Raw genomic sequence first — 24809 nt, 5'->3', positions numbered from 1 at the left:
TCAGCTGTTCACTAACACTGTTAAATTTTCTGGAATTTTCAATTGAATGTGAGAATACGTAAGTAAGATAGAGAAAAATTATTGACATTCTAAATATATTAGGGGTATTTGCTTGCTCTTGCAAGATTGCAGATTGCAAAAATACTATACCGAAATATACAAGGGCACGAGAGCACCCATTGCAGAATCTAGTGATATATGAACGGCTGATTCGGTCAATTTATTGTGAATGACTATTATGCATGGCTATTGTGAATTGGCGCACCTTCTACATACATTTTTAACAAATCTTTATAATTTAAATAGAAATTATAAAATCTATTTAAAACTTACCTTCCCCAACAATTTGACGACGTAATATTCTCTTTATGTAAAATGGTAGCTAAAGCAGGGTTGCAATTATATTTTTGCGTGACATTGCACGCAAATATACATGGGTTTTGGTCTGACATATTTTACGGCCATTGCAAATAATTTTCTGCGTGTGTTTGTTGTAGTGCCGGTGCAGCAAGAGGAAATATGTGCATTTCTTGCACCGTGCAAGGGTTTTGCAAGAGAAAGCGAATACCCCTATTGTATTATTAACTTGCTAGAATAGGAGAGACGAATGTCCAGTTTTACAAGAAGAAGAAAACGAAAGCCCAGTTTATTTTGGATTTTAAAGAGGTAAGTTCGTTATTTCATAATTTGATATTTTATAATTCATTTCTTATACATATGTATATATGTATATGTTATTAATTTCTTTTATATAGAGTAAACGAAAAAGCTTAACAAGGAGAAAAAGGTAAGAATTGTGAATTGAATGTCGTGTGTGTAATTAAAATTTTAAATATTACAGAAATCACTTGGAGCATTTGGATGCGTATAACAAAGACGCACCATTCTATTAGCCGTATCACCGGTGACTTGGAGGACGAGCATTACGTGGAGCTCGCTATTAGTTTAAGTAAATATTTGATTATTTTGATTTTATTATTAAATAAAGCGAAATAATAAAAAAAACTGAATTTTAATTAAAAGAATTGAATTTGCTAGAAGTAACAAATGGGTAACAAATAATCTTTTTACTGCTTATTCCTACTAACATGTTTATATGTTATAGGTAACAAACGGATAACGAAAATAATAACACTAACAGATATTCGCGTAACAAATACTTTTTGTTATCCATAACACCTAGGTAAGCTATACGCTAACACAAGAATTGATTACCCGTGAAGAGATTTGCTAACAAATGTGTGTATTCTGTTAGAACATTTGCCATTGGTTAGAGCGAGATAACCATTGAACATTAAATGTTCTCTGAACAAAAGTAACAAATATTTTAACGAATGCAAAAGTGAACAATAATAAGTCGCTTTCACGTTTGCTAACAGGTACCCGTCTATCAGGGATGTTGGCATTGGCTATTGTTAATTGCGTTAGTTGAAAGGTAATAATTATAGCTGTGGATCCGGATGCAACTTATAAAACTTGCCTCTGTTATGCGTATATCGTGCTAACGCATGGTAAGTAGAAAAAAGATTATAGTTATTTGAATTTTTTGTGTACAATAAATTAGTGGAGTGAATCTTCGTTTCTGCATTTACTTTAGTGAATAAATTAGGTAGTACTCATTTAAGTTAGAAACGCTGTTGAGATACGATATTTTTAAATATTTATTTGTATAAATAACACCTGGTCAATTCGATTGTTGTCCATTCTATAGTACCAATAGTTTCTTTAAGTGTTATTTGCGGTGAAAAGTAACTAGTACGTACTATAGATTTATATGTTAGTGCTTTATATAGTTTTTATGGGTAAATTTGTGAATAGCATCCCCCGATTTCGGGGTTAAAATGGGTATGTACGGATAGAGGAGGTCTTCCAGATCAAGAAAATATACACATACATATAGTTGCCGCTAATTTATGGTTTTTAAATTATTTGCTTTTAAAGTACAAAAATTCAACTAATTAAAATGTGTGTTTCTGCCATTTATAATAAATTTTATAGTTATGTATATTTTTAACTTTTATATCCACTAACACTTCACTAAATCGTTTCTAACCATTTATTTTATATTAAATAATGCAAAAATAACTTTTATTCAGCATTTAACTTGTGTTCAATTATTTTTGTTCACACAATAACAAAAAGGTTGCATTCTAACAGGGGAAACTTTAGTATACCATCCCACGATTTCAGGGTTAAAAGTGGTATGGTTGGATAGTGCTGATGCTCCAGATTAAGAATAGATGTAATTATTGCCGCCGCAAACTTATAGTTTTCGAGATATTTGCATTTAAAGTTGAAAATTTTGTAAATTTGATTTTGCAATTTCTCGACTTATGGTTAGTTTTTCTTCCGTATTATGCACTTTTATACACTTACAATTCACTACAATATTTCTACATATTTATTTTTTATTAATATTTTAGATGTTTGCTTAAAACCCTGAAATCGTGGGATGGTATACTAAAGCCGACCCAATAAATATATAGGATTATAGGCACAGTTCCGATTTCTTTGGCTTGAAAAATAAAAAGGGTTATAGGTACCGCAAATGCTTAGTTTACGAGATATTCGACCTTAAAGTTCAAAAATTCCCAAAATTGGAACATTTCAACAAGCTATTTGGCACATTAAACACACTTCACTCACATTTTTCACTTCAAATTAGTTTAATTAAATTATAAACTTATAAATAAATCCACATTTTACACTTTTAACAGTTTTTTTACCGTAAAAAATCTTGATTTTAAAAATTACATTTTACACTCGTAGTGAACATCATGTGTGTGCTAAAAATTACGACGAAATGGAGCGCTGTGCACGATTCCGATTACTTTAGCGGAGGGGTAAAAAACCGAACTTCCGTATAAATTTGGTATGTGCGGATAGGGGAGCTTCTCCAGAGAGGAAATATCCAAAAATAATGTAAAAATTACTAATATTTTTTTAAATATTCACGATTAAAAGTTCAAAAATTTGCACTAAGAAAACATGTTATTTCTCTATGTTTCACAAAATTTTTTCACATTTTTTACTTTGGATAAAAAAATATACACTCTAAACATTGAAATAAGTTCATTTTTATTTTTCTATATTTTACCTAAATTTATTAATTTAAAAATCGCGTAGCACACTCATCTTTGAAAAGGTGAGATTGCTTACAATTATGAGGAAAACGAGCCTTGCCACAACATAAACAGTAAACATTTATTTATATATTTAATACACCATACCCCAATCGGCTTTATACATCGAATAGTTAGTAAAAATATACAAAATGATATAGAGATAAGAATGTGGAAAGTGTTATAATAGGTTGTCAAAAAAGTCTTGCGGTATTTTCTCTAGTTGGCGCTAAAAGCGCGTAGTTTTAGTTTTATTCGTCGCATCGTGGCATGCTATACCTTTTTGGAAAGCTCATTTCACGCGCTAACACGTGTTTTTCGTTTCTTTTAAGTCGTTCGTGAGTTATAGCGTCGCAAACATGGAGCAAAATAAAGAGAAAATACGGCATATTTTACAGTACTACTACGATAAAGACAAAAATGCATCTCAAGCCGCCAATAAAATTTGTGCAGTTTTTGGACCAGATACAGTTTCCATTTCCACCGCAAAACGATGGTTTCAACGTTTTCGTTCTGGTGTAGAGGTGGTCGAAGATGCGCCACGCTCCGGAACGCCTGTCGTCGAAAAATGCGATAAAATCGCTGAATTGGTCGAAAGAAAGTCATAAGACCGGCATAGTAGCAGCCGTAGCATCGGTCAAGAGCTGGGCATGAGTCATCAAAAATTCATTTCAATTTCAATAAAAAAAAAAAAATCAATAAAAATACCGCAAGACCCAATATATACACAATCGGTTGAATGTACATAAGTAAAGTGTTTGTGGTAGATAACCAGTAAATTTTTGGTTTGCGAGATGAAAGCTTGATATGTCCCTCCATAAAGATCAATGTCTGCGTGTAATGAATTTACGAGATTAGCAATCCCATTATTTGGTCCGTGGTATACGTAGTTTCGTTGAGCCTTCGTTGTTTTAAACAGTCTGTTATGCCTGAGCGAGAGGCTAGTAGGAGCAAGCTCAAAACTGCTGAGTGCTTCTGAGGAATCAATCAGACTGTTGACAATTTTGTAGAAAAATGCCGCATCAGAAACCTTCCGACGCGAGGTTAAGCTGTTGAGTCTGAAACGGGAGCGGATGTCCTCGGTGGAGAGTCCCTGCATCCTTAACGATTGATGGAACAACAATGTCTTGCAGAATTTGTTTTGTATTCTCTCAACTTTGTTGATGAGTGTATCAGTATATGCTGACCAGATTACACAGCCATACTCTAGTATTGGCAGTACAAGTGAACGGTATAGAGTGACCAGAGAATTCGGGTTGTTGGAATCCCTTCCTGTTCTGATGATGAGTCCAAGCACTTTAAAAGATTGCACAGTTATTTTGTCAATATGCCTTGAAAATGTGAGTTTGGTGTCTATAATAATTCCTAGATCCTTGATTTCGGTTAATTCCTGTAGATACTCGTTGTTGAGTTTGTAGTTGGTGACAATGTTGTTATGAGAGCGTGAGAAGGATACGACAGCGCACTTTTTCGCGTTGAGATCGAGATTATTTTTAAGGCAGCAGGTTGTTAGGCAGTCGATATCTTGTTGTAGTTGTGTGACATCGGAATCATTAGAAATAATTCTGAAGATTTTCAAATCATAGCAGACATTCAGACTGTATATTGTTTACAATGTCATTGATAAAAATATTAAAGAGTAGTGGTCCTAAATGCGATCCCTGAGAAACTCCAGATGTGAGCTCATATTCTCTAGTTAGATGTCCGTCAACCCTGACTTGTAGGAACCTATCAGTTAAATATGAGTTAAGCCAATCCAGTGCGGTGCCATTGACGCCATATTTATTGAGTTTTGAGACGAGTATCATATGGTCGACTCGGTCAAAAGCTTTACTAAAATCGGTGTAGATTGAATGTACCTTTTGTCATTCATTCAGTGCGTTGAGTATATACAGAGTTGACATACAGGTAAAGATTTGACACGGTTGATCTGCCACCCACGAATCCATGTTGTTTTGTAGTGATGATATCCTTGAATGTTAGAGATAGTTGAGGCAGAACCAACTTTTCGAAGAGCTTGGCTAATGCTGATTGGACGCAGATGGGCCTGTAATTAGTTACTTCAGATCTTAGGCCACTTTTGTGTATTGGACTCACATAAGACAGTTTCCAGGCACTAGGGAAACGACCTGCTTGAAGAGAGTAGTTAAAAATATGAGTGAGGGGCTCACAAAGCTCGATGGCGCAGTTTTTTAAGAAAACGTTTGGTATGCCATCGGGTCCAGCACCTTTATTTGGATTTAATTTGAGTAGCTGCTGGAGAACATCATTGTATTCGACCTCTAAACTGTGAACGTTGCCTGACGATCCATTTGAGTTAGCATCAACGAGCTGATCGCCGTTAGTATGTGTGGAAAATGTAAATATGAGGCAAAAACATTGCTAATACCCGGGCCAGTGTCAGCTATTTGGTCCATCCAGGACATTGAGGATGGTATATCAATGTTAGTTTGTTTTTTATCTTTTATAAATTTCCAAAAAGCGTTGGTGTCAGACTGGACCATGTTCTCAACTTTGTATACGTAATTACTGTAACATTCCGCACTGAGTCTTTTGCAGTCCCTCCTTAGAGTACTAAAACGGTTGTAATTGTGTGGGTTTACCTTTTTCTTGTATTGAGTGTGTGCTGATTTTTTGAGTTTAATCTTGTTTATGTGTTCATAGGAGAACCAGCAAGGATAGGTAGTGATTGATTTTTTGTGAACAGGTACATATTGTGATATTCCTACTTCAAGAGTATTGTATAATCAATTGACTTTACTTTCAATAGTGTCCAGGGCGTAAAGCAAGTCCATCGTATACCAATTTTTCTCAATCTGCTCTGGGGGTGCTGCTTGACAAGTTGAAGTCTCCTACGATTATTAGCTTTGCGTTATTGTATTTCACATTGATATACAGGGGTGTTGTGGAATCCAAGACAGAACTGCTTAGCTGTCAGAATTGCAAACCAATTCTTATTTTCAATGGTGTCACAGAATCTGATTGGATTTTCGTCTTTTCGAACATACGCATAACCAATATTCGAACCAGCTGTTTACTAATGTGACAAAACTTGCAAATTAATACATAAGCAATCTTATTAAATAAAGTTTTTAATAAGTTCTGAATTAAAGGAAGATTTTAAGAGATAACACTTATCGAATTAAAAAAGACGCATTTGGGTGTTAAGTTACGTTTAATACGTTTTGTAAATCTTCTTTAAGGGAGGATTTTTTTTTTGCTTAAACCTCTTTAAAAATTATATAAGAATATACCCCCAATGTTATATATGGGAATTTGAAATATTGTCGAAGCTAGAAGGGAAATAGTGACCGAGCACTGGTAGATATGTACATAAGTATATACATATTTGAGCTTGGGCAGAAAGCGAAAATTGACGAACGATTTCTCGGTTTTCATTTTTACGATTTTTCTTAAAACTAAACGTATGGAATTGGGGCAAAGTTTATTACCTTGGCATTAAATTATCTTATATTTAAACAAAAAAAAGCTAAGAAAAGTTAAGTTTGAACATACATACATACGTACAATTTTTTTGGTCAAAAACCACTTGTTTCTTCAAATTTTAAAATTTTTTAGAATTTAACATTTATGTTTTGAAATTTTCGTAGTTTAACTTGAACAAAGTTATTAACAAATATGAATCTCTTTTGAATTTTTTGTTTCCGATAGAAATTGCGACCTCCATACTGCCCGCCGTCCGACAAATGCACATGCGAGATGCATTGGACAATTGCTTCCCTAAGGCAGAATATCAAAGAATTCGTATCCAAACAATTTTCGGATGATGTTTAAATATATAACTATAAACCCTAGAAATTTCGTTTTAATCAGTTATTTCTTTCCCTCCCAAAAAAAATAGATTTTTTAAGCCTCTAAAGCTGGCTCCTTCTTAAATATCCGCATTTTTTTTTTTTCAAAACTCAATAATTAAGACATTTCGTGTTTTACTCTTATGTTTTCTTCTATAGAAATAAAAATAAATTAATTCGTAAAAAATAAAATAACATGAATTTAAGAAACTTACATTTCAAATCTGTGTGCGAATATCTTCTTGCTTTGTTTCTGACAGCAAAACCGATAAAATTGTTTTCCGTGACACCCAAAACCGATACAAATTCTGTTTCGAATATCATACCTATAATGTCTGAATTCATGACACCTACTGCTTTTTTGATCGGTTTCAATTCTGATTCCGACAACTATCAGATTCCACAACACCCCTGATAGTTTAGAGTTGTAAGTAGTTTACGATAAGTTTCTAGTGTTGTAAGAGGCGGCATGTATACACATCCAACAATAATGTCAAGTACAGTACCTTTGATTTTTACGAATACCAATTCCAAATCTCTTTCATCTGTGGTAATTAAATCAGCATGGATATGACGTTTGACGGCGATGAAGACGCCACCACCACGATCGAGCCCAGTGCATATAGGATCTCTATCTCTTCTAAAAATGGTATAAGTGCTATCAGCCACCTCGCCATCATTAATTGTCGAGTTTAACCACGACTCAGTGATACAGAGTAGATCATAACCACTAGCCGCTGATACTGTCATAAACTTAGACAGCTTTGTCCGAAGGCCTCTGGTGTTTTGGTAATAAATCTGAAGGGTCTTCAGGTATCTTTTTCTTACTGATCGAACGAAAATTCTTGTTCACTATCTGCGGTACTCCACGAATGTATTTGATCGAGTATCGAGTTCGGATCGTAGCTCACTGAGAAGAGACTGCTGTGCTGGAGTCTGATCAGATTTGAAAGTAACTGTCATTCCATCACGTTGGTTAAGCTTGAAAATCTCCCTAGCATCGGTCGCTGAACGAGTCTCGATGAGCAGGGGACGTGTACGGCCGGTTGCCGGACGACCTAGTCTTCGAATCTTGAATTGAGGTATCTTGGCAGAGATTTCGGGGGGAAAGACTGCCGAGAGCGAAATTTTGTCCGCTTCCAGTCTGTCAATACCAGCAGCATTAGTAGATTCGGAGATGCCAACGGCAATGCCATAACTCTCTCGCCTTTTTCGATCGTTCATTTCCCTTATGATGTCTTCCGGAGATGATGCATTCCTGTAGGAGTTGAGCTTGTTTTCTACGGAGGAGATCCTGTCACTCAAGTTAGAATAGCTTTTTCAATGGCTACGCTCTGCTTGGAAAGCTTGTTTACTTCCTTCTTAAGTTCAGCGATACTCTCCCCGATGGTTTGTTTAAAATTATCAAATTTGTTATTGAATGTTTGGGAATATTGTTCGAATTGCTTCTTGAGAATTGTTTCGAATTTATCAATTCTGTCATCTCCGCTAACAACGGGCTTCTTGTCAGATGCAATATCGATGTCTCTAACACTAACCTCAAATTCCCTGCATACGGTGCATCTCCACTGTACATCATGTTTTTTGATATTAGTAGCAATGACATTTAATTCTACATTGCTCAGTTTCAGACATTCAACGTGGTACCATTTCTGACATAATGCACATCTTAGACCTTTTGCATTTTTTCGTACTGGTTCCGAACAGCTACCGCAAGCGCTAGTATCAACTTGCTTCTTAGGTGGCATGTTGAGTATTAATGTATTCGCATTAAATGTTAAACAGACGTGAGTATGTTATTATTGTTGTGCAACAAGGGCAGAAGTAAATAATTTATACTTATGAGTTTACTTATTGTTTTTGACTTATGATTTAATACATTTTTCACTAATTTTTATTTTTTTTAGTTTTTTTAACGGAGCGTTCTTAACATACACACAACATAAACATGTAGGATTTTTAACAATTTTTCTTTGTTTGTTTTTTCGGGTAATTCTTTTTTTATATTAACTATAAAAAATACTTTCTACATATGTATATGTGTAATATGTGATTTATGTGACTGAAGTACTTTCGCGTAGAACTCCTTTCTGCGTTAAAATAAAAAAAATATATATTGAGTTTCGTTATAAAGTGGTTATATTTTTTGGTCATCTTGCACTGATATTGAAACAAAATTTGAGTTTTCATTATAAACTCGTTAAATTTTGGTTATTATATCTGTCAGCGCTTTCCATTTATTTTTGATAATACGTCGTTTTGTATATTAGGTGACAATATGTATAGTATTATTATATAATATTACTATATATATTACTTATTTCTTTATTAAATTGAATAAAGAACATATCCATATGAATGGATAGAGGATTTTTTAGGAAAAAAGGAATTTCAGCGAATTTCCTTTTTATCACATGGCAGCGCTCCATTTCGTCGTAATTTTTAGCACACACATGATGTTCACTACGAGTGTAAGATGTAATTTTTAAAATAAAGATTTCTTCGGTAAAAGAGCTGTTAAATGTGGATTTATTTAAAAGTTTATTGTTTAATTTAACTAATTTGAAGTGAAAAATGTGTGAGTAAAGCGTGTTTAATGTGGTAAAATAGCTTGTTGAAATGTTCGAATTTTGGGAATTTTTGAACTTTAAGGTCGAATATCTCGTAAACTAAGCGTTTGCGGTACCTATATATATTTTTTAATCAGGAGGACTTCCTCTTTCCAACGGTACTTTGTGATAATAAGGAAATTCGCTGAAATTTCTTGTTTCCCAAAATTCTTCTATCCATTTATATGGATATGTTCTTTATTTAATTTAATAAACAAATAAGTAATATTCATTTATTTATTTATTTATTATTACTCACGCCAATCGACTATATACAAATAAGTATAACAAAAAGGAAGGAAGAAGGCATATGTGTTTAATATTATATATTTAAACGAGACTTAATTGTGAACATTGCACAAATCAATGTCTTGGTGTATCATTACTAAGATTCTACTAAATTTTAAGCTCATGTAACCAAACTCTCACGAGTACAACCACGCATACTAACGTATTAACATCAAGAGAGTGCATTTTGACTAGGTTTGATCCCAAATTACACATTAATGATTCATTAGTAACCCCTTAACCCTTGAGACGTAACTCGCATACGTACAACCAAACATATTAATGTCTTGATAATATCTATTGACTAAGTTTACAACCCTGCTCTTGCTCCACCCCGCATGTAGTTTTTCGAAGAGTTGACTGTTTTTAACAGTCTGTGCGACCTCAACCCAGGCATACAGCCTACAAGGCCGAATTGTTCCAAAATTTCCGGAGAGTCGATTAATCCATTTAGTGATTTAAAAGCAAACAAGAGATCTGATATTGTCTCCGACTAATCAGGTCACAAATCCCAAATTGACCACGAACCTCCTCCGACCCATCCTTTACGTCCCAGGAAATACGCTACATATTTACAGAGTTTCTTCTGCACTCTCTCCACTTTGTCAATGAGACAGTCGGTATGAGGAGACCAAACCAATGAACAATACTCCAACATTGAACGCACCAAGGTCGAGTACAGCCTTACGAACGTATCAGTATTCCTGAAGTCATCCCCACATCTAAATATGAACCCAAGTGTCCTGTATGCCTGTGATGTAATTTTGTCAATGTGCCCGGCGAAATTTAGTGCATTGTCAATCATGACACCAAGATCTTTTACTACTGTGACTTCTTCTAGCTGATGATCAGCGATACGGTAAACAGCTGGACGACGACTCAAGGACCGTGACAAAAACATCACCACGCACTTTTTTAAATTTAAACTCTATTTATTTTCGTCGCACCACTCCTCAAGTCTATCAAGGTCTTGCTGTAATGCATTAATATCATCATCAGTGCTTACCTTCCTGAAATTCTTGAGGTCATCAGCATATAGTAAAAATTCCGACGATATTTTGTCCCCACTGTCGTTGATAAATATGCAAAACAACACTGGCCCCAGATGGGAACCCTGTGGGACTCCGGACGACATTTTAAACTCGGACGACACATAGCCATTGACTCGCACCTGCAGGAATCTCCCAGTCAAGTACGAGTTAAACCAACTCAATACATTTCCCGCCACTCCGTAGCGATCCATCTTCTCCATTAAGAGCTCATGATCCAACATGTCGAAGGCTTTGCTGAAGTCCGTGTAGATAGTGTGAACTGTTTCACCCTTGTCCAACGCTCTCAGTACGTAATCGGCATACAGGTAAAGTCTTTAGCCTCGAGATCGTATTCTTGAAGGCGAAATTCACCTGCTGCAAAACAAGTTTCTCAAACAGCTTTGCCATATCCGGCTGTATGCATATTGGCCTGTAGTTGGTCACCTCAGATCTCGACCCTGCCTTGTGAATTGGACAAATATACGAGCGTTTCCATGCCGACGGAAAAATACCCATCTCCAGTGATTTACTAAAGATGTGGGTTATTGGTTCGGCAAGTCCGACTGCACAGCTCTTCAGTAATATTTTCGGTATGCCATCTGGTCCGGCTCCCTTCTTTATATCTAGTTTGCACAATTGCTCGTACACTTCAGCGAAGCGGATGGTGAGTTCCGATAATTTCACATCGTAGCTAGTCGATGTTTCCACAGCTTGAGCTGTGGGCATTGGTTCCCCATTATCATTAACTTTCTTCGCATAGATGCTACCAAAGAACGACGCAAACAGATTGCTCACTTCCCCACCCGTCGTAGCTACGCTATCTTTCCACGACACGGAGGATGGAATATCCATATTGTTCCGTCTCCTGCTTTTGACGAATTTCCAAAACTGACTCGAATCCACCCATACAAGCTCCTCCATCCTGGACGTGTATGCGCTGTAACACCCTTTGCCGATTCTTTTGCATTCCGACCACAACCGGCGAAAAACATTGTAGGCGTAACTGGTTTTTAATCTCTTGTATGTTGCATGCGCATCCTTTTTCTGCTGTATTTTCCCTATCAGCTCCCTAGAAAACAAGCATGGATAATTGCTTTTCCTGTTAATATGGACAGGAACAAATTGCACAATTCCATCGTTAATCCCTCGTATAGCCAGTTTACCTTTTCATCCGGTGATACTAACTTATACAGTTCAATCCAGTTACTCCTCAAAAAGAAGTAATTCAATCCCACGTAGTCCGCCTTCTTGAATGCATAAGTCGGTGCCATGTTCATTTTTAGGTTGGCCTTAATCTCAGCACGTATACTTATAGCCGGGTGGTGCTTATCTTCATCAATAAAAGCCTAGGTACTGTCCACACATACTTCAACGCTGCTAAAGCATAAGTCAAGCGTACGATCATTTACATTACGAATTAGATTATACTGTTGACAGCCACACTCATCTCAATGTATACCATATTTGCACATTCATCTTGAGAACAGCTACTGGGGAGATTGTAGTCGCCAACGATAATCAATGCACAGTTGGGATATTTTTCCTTCAAATACGAAATAGTTGACATATGACTCGCATACTTATCCATCGACGACAGTGGCGGAAGATACACACATCCAACTAATAGATCGCCCTCAGTACATTTTACTTTAATGAAAATTTGCTCGACACTACTACAGTTAGTTGGCAGTAGCTCAGCATTAATACTACGCTTCACCGCAATGAAAACACCTCCACCTCTCGTGTAATTGCTTGTTTGGTTGTGTCTATCTTTCCTAAATTTTAAATACGTATCATCTACCACTTCACTATCTGAAATTGATTCATGAACACATGACTCGCTAACACAAATCAAGTCACATTGATGCCCTGCTAATGAGATTAAGAACTCTTTTAATTTTGTTCTTAATCCTCGAGTATTTTGATAGTATATATGTAACTTACGAATCTTTAGGCTTTTCTTTTGGCGCACGAAAAGTCTGCTTATCGACTATCCTCGGCACCCCATTAATGTATCTAATTGTCTTGCTGTTATCTCCGCCCTTAGTTAGATTATCAAGCTCCGTACGTAGATTCTTGAGATGCTCTTGCTGAGCTCGAGTTAGGTTCGCCTTAAATGAGATGCCAGACACACCAGCTGTTTTGATACGCAATAGACTCCTAGCATCTGCTACGGACTCTGTAGTTAGTAATTGCGGACGAATCTTACCTACCACAGGACGACCGAGTCTATGGAGACCGAGTTTCGGACCAACCTCTGACATCTCTTGTGGTAATAATGCGACAACCTTCTCCAAATCATCCAGACGTCGATCATAGCCTACCGGCTTCTCAGACTCCGGGACGTTCAAAGCAATAACCTCTCTTCCTCGCTTATTGCGATCATTTATTTCCGATATTATAATGTTGGGATCCACATTAAGTGCATCGAACGATGTTAATTTATTCTTAACAGCGCCGACCCTCTTTTCCAATTGCTTATAATGCAGCGAGATTGCTCTGTTGTTCTCTGCCAACTTGTTCAAGTCCAGCCGAATCCCTGCAACGCTGGTCTGAATATTTTCAATTGTTTTCTTGAACGGTGCTAAATATTTCTCAAACATTTTCTCCAACTCCGATTTGCTTGTTGATAACGGCAGATCATTGTCGTCCTCATCACTGTCATTTACGGCCTCAATAATACTAACCTCTGAGTGGCAACCAGAGCATCGCCAGTCAATACGACCTGTTTTCCGAAACGCAGCAGCAATTTTCTTGAAACCATCGTCACTCAAGTCGCTGCACTTGTGGAACCAATTTATTGCAGCTAATATTTCCTGAGTTTCCCCTTATAATCTTGGAGCAAGTTATACACACGTGTTTACTCGACGCCATGTTGCCAGATAGTAGTAATAATATTATATAATAATATATATATAATAATCTATCTATATCTATCTATATAAATAAAAATGAATTGTTGTTCGTTAGTCTGATTAAAACTCGAGAACGGCTGGGCCGATTGAGCTGACTTTGGTTTTAAAATGTTTGTCGTAGTCCAGGGTAGGTCTAAACGGTGAGCAAATAAGGAAAAATTACGAGTAAGATAGAGTAAAACGACAATTCCATTTTCCCATATAAAAGTTGACCACTTACTTGCTGTCAAACATTTGACGGTATTTGTACTCTCAGTTCCACTCGAATTGAAGAACGCATTAAAAACAAGACTTTTGAATCGACAACATAATATCAACTTTGCTCATAACATCGTGTATTTAAATTTCAATTTCAAATTTCAAAATATATAAATATAATTAATGTGTTGACATGTTTGATGGTGCCAACCTTACAGTGTTACCAACTCTCAAAAATACTTTTATTATAATAACGGGGCAGGCAGAGAGTGCAGACTCCACATTGCTCATTGCTTACTAGATATCGAATACTACGTAGTTTGCCATATATGGTAAGCTAGAAGCTGTCTCTTCAGCAGTTTAACAGCGCAGTTTTCATTTATATGAAAATTTCGAAGAGGCAACATATTCCATTTCCACATATGCCGACGACATTTTAATTTCGGTAATATGAAAATTAGAAGAGCGAGTTAAGACGGTTGTGTTATATTATAAAAAAAAGTACATTTTCAAAATAACATTTAATATTTAGTATAATATTGTTAATTTATAGAAATATTATGCAAATTGGGTTGGGAAGTCTTAAATTTAATAAACTTATACAAGCATAAATCAGAATATCATTTCTCATTTTAAATTTATTATTTTAATTGGTATATAAAAGTTATGCCACAATTATTATATAGTAGTCCAAAAATATAAATTCTTATTTTTCCCAGAAATACATTTGTAAAAAAAGGATCTTTATCCTTTGTTATTATCTTATTTTTTCCAAAAATACATTTGTAAACAAAAGGATATTTATCCTTTTTTTATGTTCCACACAAAAGATTTAAGGAGTTCAAGATCTCAAAACGTGCCCTACATCAGCTACCTACCCGACGGCATTTCGCAAATGATAAAATAAATTTTTAAAGAGCTCAAAGCATACGCTACATCATCTCGAACCTACCTACCCTACGCTTTTGCGCAAATGATTATATCATGATAGCAAATGCCCACATACAGATTTGGCAAAGGCAATAACAGTTAGTATTCTATAAATTCTATCCTGTCGAGATGCCCTGTAATAAGTGTATCCGAACGTTTCATTGTTTCGTCATCTCATGTAAAAAGCACGTGTATCCGAACGTTACATTGTTTTGTCCATAAATTTAGAGACTTTTTGTTGAGCTCCTACTTTAACATCCTTGGTTTTGTCATCTCATGTTAAAAAAAAGAAACATTTGATTGGAGAAATAAGAAAGTAATAAGTAAGTTATAAGTGTATCCGAACGTTCCATTGTTTTGTCATCTCATGTAAAAAGCACGTGTATCCGAACGTTACATTGTTTTGTCCATAAAGTTGGAGGCTTTTTGCTGCGCTCCTACTTTAACATCCTTGGTTTTGACATCTCATGTTAAAAAAAAGAAACATTTAATTGGAGAAATATTGAAATACTGCTAAAAGTGATTTTCTTCTCGCTGCTTACAATGTCGAGGAAAAGAAAACGACCTGACATAGGTCGTCGAAGTCGTGTAAATGTGCAACGAGCTACTTTACGCTCCAACCGCACTAATGACCAGCGAGATGCTGATAATGATAACAGTCGTACAAGTATGGGAGAATTGCGTTCAAGAGTAAATAACTATCAAGTGGATAGGGGGAGAATGAAACGAGTTCGTGCACATCGATCACAACAGCAGCGAGCACGGGATAACGAATTTAATCGATTCCGCAGACGCAATGCTCCTGTAAACCTCGAACGAGGAGCATTTTCCTACGATCCGGAATTTGATTATAGTGCCGACAAATCTGTGACGATTGGAGAAATGTCAATCATTTGTCAACATTGTAAAGCATTAAAGTACAGTAGTGAACCTGCAGGATTATGTTGTGCTGGTGGCAATGTACAATTGCCTCAATTGGTTCCACCACCTGAACCGTTACACTCATTAGTTAATGGGATGGTAAGTGAGTCTAAACACTTCTTGGCTAACATCCAAAAATATAATAATTGCTTCCAAATGACATCGTTTGGTGCAACGCATATAGTACAAGACGGGTTCATGCCTACTTTCAAGGTAGTATACCATAATTGTTTTAGTGAAATTCTAATTTTTATTTGTATCACAATTAATTTAACCAGTTCTTAAACAATTACAGATACAAGGACAAATTCATCACCCACTGGGGGCAATGCTGCCAGTGCCAGATGCAGATCATAAATTGTTGCAAATTTATTTTATGGGCAATCAAGATGTGGAAGTTGATACACGTTGTGGTCATAATCCAACCGTCAAGCGAATCATTGTCCAACAACTGCAAATATTTCTTCACGAGAATAATGAATTAGTGAAGATATTCAAAATGGCACTGGATCGGATGCAATCAGATAGCCATAATATTGTAATAAGAGCCGACAAAACACCTGCTGGAGAGCATGCAAGGAGGCTTAATTCACCGAAAATAGATGAAGTGGCTATTGTCGTTGTTGGAGAGAATTTGCAATCAAGAGATATTGTACTTCATCGCCGGAACAATGAATTGAAACGTGTATATGAAACGAATAGAGCTTATGATGCTTTACAATACCCATTAATTTTCTGGCAGGGAGAAGATGGGTACCATTTTAATATCAAAATGGTTAATCCAACAACAGGTAATTAGATTATACAAAATAAAATATTTTATACATATCTTCAATATATAAATGCATTTTTTTATCATATGTATTTCCAGGTGCTGATACACACAAAAAAGTCAGTGCCATGAATTATTATGCATACATACTCATAATCCGTGAAGGTGAAGTAAATCACATTTTGATGTGTCAACGGCTCTTTTATCAGTATGCAGTGGACATGTACGTCAAAATTGAGACTGAAAGATTGACATACATCCGTCTTAACCAACAGCAGCTTCGATCTGAAGAGTACATTCATCTTCGCGATGCAATCAATACTGACGGCAATGTAAATAATGTAGGAAGAATGACAATTTTACCGGCCACTTACATCGGAAGCCCGCGCCACATGCACGAGTACGCTCAAGATGCGATGTCTTATGTTCGACAGTATGGCCGTCCAGACCTATTTATTACATTCACCTGTAACCCACAATGGATTGAATTAAAGAAAAGAACTGCTATACAACCAAACACCACTTGATAGGCATGACATCACAGGCAGAGTTTACAAGCAAAAATTAAAATCTTTAATGAATTTCATTACAAAGCATCGTGTGTATGGCCAAGTACGTTGTTGGATGTACTCTGTTGAGTGGCAAAAGCGTGGTTTGCCACATGCTCTTATATTAGTCTGGTTGGTTGACAAAATAAGGCCCGAAGAAATTGATTCCATTATTTCAGCCGAAATTCCTGATGAAACGGTTGAGCCAAAATTGCATACGATAGTAACTAAACACATGATACATGGACCTTGCGGAGTTTTCAACAACAGCTCACCCTGTATGATCGACGGCAAGTGCTCCAAACGGTACCCGAGAAACTTGCTTGCTGAAACAAAGTAAAGTATTGTCGTGTTTGGGCCTGACAGCACCCAATCGTGCTATGCAAGATGCATTAAACCATGAGTTGCAAAGAGAACTCCAGTACGATACTCAAGCTATGACCGAAGCAGTTCGCACAACTGTTCCTCAATTGAACGAAGAACAAAGGATTGCGTACGATCGTTTAACACAAGCTGTAAACAGTGGGTCTGGGGGGATTTACTTTCTTGATTCTCCTGGGGGTACTGGAAAAACGTTCCTAATTTCATTGCTATTAGCAAAGATCCGATCGCAAAATGAGGTAGCCCTAGCGTTGGCTTCATCTGGAATAGCAGCAACTTTATTAGAAGGCGGACGAACTGCACATTCAGCCTTAAAATTACCATTAAACATGCATATCAACGAAACACCAGTTTGCACCATTGCCAAAAATAGCGCTATGGCGAAGACTCTCCAAGTATGCGCAATGTCCCACAAGAGGTCGCTGGAGGCACTAGATAGGACGTTAAAAGATTTACGTGATAACCAAAACATTTTTGGTGAAGCTATGATACTGTTGTCAGGTGATTTTCGTCAGACTCTTCCAGTAATTCCTCGATCGACTGTTGCGGACGAAATAAACGCATGTCTAAAATCATCAAATTTGTGGCGGCACGTAAAGACACCACAATTAACTACTAACATGCGAGTGTTTTTGCAACAAGATCAAACTGCGACTGTGTTTTCGAAGCAGTTGCTGGATATTGGCAATGGTAACGTCGCAGTTGACAGCTCGACCGGATTAATGACTTTTCCCACAGATTTCTGTCACTTCACAGAATCGAAAAAGGATCTTATTCAGTGTGTTTTTCCGGACATTAAACAAAAATATAATAACTACGATTGGCTAAGTGAACGAGCAATATTGGCAGCAAAAAACAAAGATGTCGATGATCTCAATGCTACCATTCAGAATTTCCTTCCAGGAGAGTTGTTTACGTACAAATCAGTTGACACGGCCACAAACCTACCTAACCTGGACTACCACCATATAATTTGAAATTAAAAGTAGGGTCATTTGTCATCATGCTGCGTAATATTAATCAACCTCGACTTTGCAATGAAACGAGATTGGTTGTGAAGAAACTCATGAATAACATCATCGAAGCTAAAATAATCAAAGGAAAATACAAAGGAGAGGATGTCTTAATCCCACGAATACCTATGATTCCAACGGATTTGCCATTTGATTTTAAGAGGTTGCAATTTCCCGTGCGTCTGGCGTTTGCGATGACCATAAATAAATCGCAAGGCCAATCGTTGCAAGTTTGCGGAATAAACTTAGAGTTTTCCTGTTTCGCACATGGACAATTATACGTTGCGTGTTCGCGTGTCGGAAAACCAACACCCTTATTTATTTACGCACCGCAAAAAAAACTCAAAATATTGTCTACCAGAAAGCACTGTATTAATTAACTGTATATGATCATAACTCTGTTGTATTTAATTTAAGCAAAGATTTGTTTATCATGTTCACAGTCCAGAAACGAGCACATCCAAGAAAATTTTAAATTTTTGTATATGAAGTGTATAAATATAAATAAATGACTTAATATGTACATATATAATATGTGCATTTGAATCCTTAATGTCAACGTGTATTAGTAACTCTTTATTTCCGTCAACTTTGCTCCGTCTACTTGGGAACCACTTGGCTCGCCAGGACATGATAATATGGTGGAAGTACTTGGCGACTCGGACAAATCTGAATCGATCAGAACATTATCAATGTTGAGCTGCTTGCTGTCTTCAATAACATCAATATCTACCAGAACATTCTTGATGTTGGGCTTTTGGCTGTCTTCAATAACTTGAATGTCTTGTATGTCTTCGGCCGATAAATTTAATTCACAGAATGTCTCCTCAGATGATGAAGATGGCATTGTAGAAACGTGTTTTGGTTTAGATAGCAGCTTTTGCTTTAATATATTTTTTTTGTACTTATGCCCTGTTCACGCGTATTATTCGTTCTACATTCTTACCACACTTGGTACAAAATCTGAAGATAACAGCGATTATGTTGTAGCATTCGTCGCATCTTAATAATAATTTATTACAATCTGGACAGTTATTATTTTTTTTTCTGCCGTTCCATCCACTTTTTACAAAACGGACAATGCATTTTAAGGAGTTGAGGGATATATAGCTTCACTACAACTATATTATAGTTGTTTGAATTCTTTATTTTCTCGATGACAGATGTAGTTCTTCTTCTTTTCCTAACCATGGCCATCGTCAAAAAAAAAAACGACAGATGTAGTTTGATAGTTATAGTGTAAATATTTGTCAGTATTCACTCAAAAAAAATTGTCTATGGTAAAATGTCACTTGAAATGTTAACGCGTCTTTGCTGTGCATCTATACTATAATTCTTTAATATTCCTAAAACTCTAAAAGCAGCAAATTTCAATAAAATTTAAAAAGTATTGTGTCGTGTGTTTGCGACTTACTAAATATGCCTCCAATAATTAGGCGGTGCGAAGTTCGCCGGGTCAGCTAGTAGTATATATATAATAATATATATATAATATACATATATATAATATAGGTATATATAATATATATATTGTCACCTAATATACAAAACAACGTATTATCAAAAATAAATGGAAAGCGCTGACAGATATAATATCCAAAATTTAACCATTTTTCAACGAAAACTCAAATTTTGTTTCAATATCAGTGCAAGATAACCCAAAAATATTACCACTTTGAAACGAAACTCAATATATTTTTTTATTTTAACGCAGAAAGGAGTACTATGCGAAAGTACTTCAGTCACCCTGGGTATACGCTCGACCAGTGTTATTTTTTAAAGCGCGGCCGAAGGCCACCAACGCACAAAGGAATACTACGCGAAAGTACTTCAGTCACCCCGGGTACTCGCTCGACCAGGGTTATTTTTGTAAAGCGCGCAGAGTAAAGCCAACGCAGAAAGGAGTACTACGCGAAAGTACTTCCGTATAGTTAATATAGAAAAAAGCGCGAAAAAACAAAAAAAGAAAAATTGTTAAAAATCCTACATATTTGCTGTTTAAGATGTGGCAAGGCTGGTTTTCCTCATAATTGTAAACAATATAACCTTTTCAACGATGAGTGCTAAGTGATTTTTAAATTAATAAATTTAGGTAAAATATAGCAAAATGTGAACTTATTTCAAGGTTTAGAGTGTATATTTAAATATACAGAGTGAAAAACGTGAAAAAAATTTAGTGAAACATAGAGAAATACCATTAGTGCAAATTTTTGAACTTTTAATCGTAAATTTAAAAAAAAAGTTATTTATACAGTGGACCAATAAAGTTTACATACACCTAGTTCTATTAAATTTCGACACGTTTATTTGTTTCAAAATGGATAAATTTTGTGGTTTTTTTCTATCCATTTCATGATATGTATATTTAGCATTAAATATAGCATATCAAAATATTTTTTTTTTTTACACAAATAAAAAAAATTTAAGTTAAAGCTTAAAATGAGCATAATTTATATCAAAAAAGTTTACGTACACTTATGATTGTTTATATAAATCAAAAGTAATTACAATACTTTTAACGGGTTTTGGCCTACATTTTGTTGCTATTAGTGTCCATAGACATCGTTGTATGCTCCCCACTCAATTTCTAGTATTATTTCCGGATATTTTGACCCATTAAGTCCATGATCCAGCTTTTTGGCCTTATTTTGATGAAATTCGATGTTTTCGAATACGGTTTTCCAAAAAGTTCCAGATATTTTGAATAGGATTAATGTCTAGCGATTCCGGGACCTATGGAGTTATTTTTATTTCCATAACAACCATTCACGTAAAGATAAGTTGTGTGTTTTGGGTCGTTATCCTGTGGTAAATAGAAATGGCTGCTATTAACAGCCGATTTAAGCACACTTAAAATTTAAATCTTTTTCTTAAAATGCTCAGATACATTTATAAAAATAAATCCCCAAACAGTAAGGAATTTGTTGAAGAGTGCTGGTTATCATAGACGAGTCGCGCGTCGTAAGCCATACATAAATAAGGTTAATAAAAAGAAAATGTCGGCGTTTGCTAAACAATATTTAAACAAACCGTATTGGTTTTGGGAAAACATTGTGTTCACCGACGATTCGAAATTTAATAAATTTGGTTCGAATAGATCACGAAAAGTGTGGAGAAAGATCAATGAAGAGTCGCAAGGACAAAATGTATTGCCAATGGTAGAGCACTGTGGTGGTAATGTTATGGTTTTCGGGTTTATGGTTGCATCTAGAGTTGGACATTTGGACTTTATTAGTGAAAACATGGATAAGCATATGTATCTGAACATTTTAGGAAAAAAATTTAAATTTTAAGTGTGCTTAAATCGGCTGTTAATAGCAGCAAAACCAATTTCCAACAGGATACCGACCCAAAATACATGTCTTATCTTGTACATGAATGGTTGTTATGGAAATAAAAATAACTCCATAGGTATCGCAATCACTAGATATTAATCCTATTCAAAATATCTGGAACTTTTTGGAAAACTGTATTCGAAAACATCGAATTTCATCAAAATAAGGCCAAAAAGCTGGATCATGGACTTAGTGGGTCAAAATATCCGGAAATAATTCTAGAAATTGAGTGAGGAGCATACAACGATGTCTATGGACAGTAATAGCAACAAAATGTAGGCCAAAAACCGTTAAAAGGATTGTAATTACTTTTGTTTTATGTAAACAATCATAAGTGAACGTAAACTTTTTTGATATAAATTATGCTCATTTTAAGCTTTAACTTTAATTTTTTTTTATTTCTGTAAAAAAAAAAAATATTTTGATATGCTATGTTTAATGTTAAATATACATATCTTGAAATGGATAGAAAAAAACCACAAAATTTATTAATTTTGAAACAAATAAACGTGTCGGAATTTAATGGAATTAGGTGTATGTAAACTTTATTGGTCCACTGTATATTAGTTTTGGATATTTCTTCTCTGGAGAAGCTCCCCTATCCGCACATACCCCATTTATACGGAAATGCGGTTTTTTTTTTACCCCTCCGCCAAAGTAATCGGAATCGTGCCTTTGGCCGCGCTTCAAAAAAATAACCCTCGGTCGGACCAACACCTGGGCTTGCTCAGTTCTTTTGCGATGAACTCCTTTTTGCGCGGGCGGCCTCCGGCCGGAATGGAATTAAAGTTATTTTGCACTATTTATTATAAAATAAATGATTAGAAACGAATTAGTGAAGTGTTAGTGGATATAAAAGTTAAAAATATAAGTGTAAAATGCATTATAAATCGGAGAAACACGCATTTTAAATAGTTGATTTTTTGAACTTTAAATACAAATTTCTCAAAAACAATAAGTCAGCGCCAATTATATATATATATATATTCTGGATCTGGAGGACCTCCTCTATCCGTACATACACATTTTAAATCGAAATCGGGGGATGCTATTCTAAATCGGAGCCGTTTTTATAAAAGTGGCTGGGATATAAAATAGCATACCCCGATTTGGGGGTTAAAATGGGTATGTACGGATAGAAAACCTCCAGATCAAGAAAATATATACATATATGCATGTATAGTTGCCGCTGACTTATCGGTTTTGAGATACATATTTGCATTTAAAGATCAAAAATTCAACTCTTCCAAATACCTGATTCTTCAATTTATACTTTTGACTTTTATATGCACTAAAACCACTAATTCTGGTGTCGGCTTTAAAATACCGTCACAGGATTTCGGGAATAAAATGGGAATGGTCGGATAGAAGAGGTTCTCCAGATCACGAATTTAGATTTCGAGATGTTTGCGCTTAAAGTTGAAAATTGCCACTATTTGAATTACTAATTTTTTCGATTTAAGATTAATTTTACACTTATATTTTTCATTTTTATGTTCACTAAAAATAGTTTTATATCAATATTAAACTTATTGTTCAAATCTATTTATTTGACAACAATACCTTATCGATATCTTTTGTAAATTAACTAAAAGAAATAAAGAAAATAGATTAGACCCAAAAAAAGGATTTTTGCAGTTGTCTATCGCAAAGCGTCTGTTTATTACCCACCAATGGGGTTTTTCGCGTAAAATAAAAAAATAACCATAGTCGGTCCGACATCGGGGTTTTTCAAGTTTTTTCGCGTACAACTCCTTTTTGCGTTGGCGGCCTTCGGCCGCGCTTCAAAAAAATCGCTCTGGTCGGTCTAACACCGGGGTGTGTCAAGTTTTTATCGCGTAAAATATAAGTGTAATATTAAATCGACAAAATACGTAATTTAAATAGTGATAATAATCAACATTAAACGGAAATAACTCGAAAACTATTGGTTTCTAGCGGCTATAACTATATACTTATATTTTTTATCTGGAGAACCTCCTCTGTCTGACCATTCAATCCAATCGGCACTATACATCTAATAACAATTGTAATGCTAAATAAGACAACAGGCTTAAACATATAAAATTAGGAATTAAACTCGTGACCTAGTTCGTATGCTAGTATTTTAATAAATCTTTTTTGACGATCTTTCTGAGGTTCTGTAGAGACCCGCTGAAGAATTTGATGTCACCGTGCAAAGAGTTTACCAATCTACAGATTCTTTCCTTTGGGTCATTGATTACGTAGTTTTTGTTCGATCTGCAAGTTTTCAGGATCCTCGTCTGTCTAAGGTTAAGCTCATTGGGTACGATTTCAAAGTCTGCAAGGATTTCTGGGGCATCAATTAATCCATTGAGGATTTTGAATAAGAAGATGAGGTCTGCTACCTGCCGTCGAGATTTCAGGTCATTTATTTTCAGGATTCCTCGGACGTCTTCAGTTGAATTGATATCGTTTCTGTGTCTGTTATGAAATAGCAGCGCTTTGCAGAACTTGTGCTGGATTCTCTCTACTCTGTTGATCATTGAGTCCGTGAATGGGGACCAAATCACTGTTCCATATTCTAGAATAGGTAGCACTATTGCTGAGAATAGGCAGGTTAACGAGCAATTGTTCTCAAATTCCCTACACATCCGATTAATCAACCCTAGTACTTTGTATGCCTGCGAAGTAATGTTATCGATGTGTTTCTTGAAATTTAGTCTTCTGTCAATAGTTATACCCAGGTCTCTAATGTCTTCAACTTCCGTGAGTCTTTGGTCGTTCAACGTATAGGTTAAAGGTACCTGCGTATGCGCACGGGTGAAGGACATCAAAAAAATTTCAATATGCCGTAAAAGTTCGAAAATTCCAGAAATTACCCAGAAGTTAATTTTAACCTTGAATAACATTTAAAGGAGTGAGTATATCAAAAAATTGTCAAGACTTTTTTTTGTAGAGTATTCAATTCTG

The 24809-nt window shown here is 35.6% G+C and overlaps 2 protein-coding genes across 12 annotated transcripts in view; one reads left to right on the top strand and one right to left on the bottom strand.

The window, feature by feature from the left end:
• The window catches only part of LOC120779436 (LIM domain-containing protein A), a 699457-nt gene that overhangs the window by 298985 nt on the left and 375663 nt on the right, over nucleotides 1-24809 (bottom strand). The gene's annotated exons all lie outside the window — the stretch shown is intronic.
• The window catches only part of LOC120779437, a 148909-nt gene continuing 125550 nt past the window's right edge, over nucleotides 1451-24809 (top strand). For 2 of the 11 annotated variants that reach the window (XM_040111681.1, XM_040111675.1), the window contains exon 1: nucleotides 1616-1755. The gene's annotated coding sequence lies outside the window, so the exon portion shown is untranslated. The other 9 variants (XR_005705657.1, XR_005705656.1, XR_005705655.1 and 6 more) reach the window with 9 other exon arrangements.

The sequence above is a fragment of the Bactrocera tryoni genome, unplaced genomic scaffold (assembly GCF_016617805.1).
Source record: "Bactrocera tryoni isolate S06 unplaced genomic scaffold, CSIRO_BtryS06_freeze2 scaffold_11, whole genome shotgun sequence".
Lineage (NCBI taxonomy): Eukaryota > Metazoa > Arthropoda > Insecta > Diptera > Tephritidae > Bactrocera > Bactrocera tryoni.
Note: the sequence above shows the minus strand (reverse complement) of the source record. Positions and strands in the feature narration are given on the sequence as shown.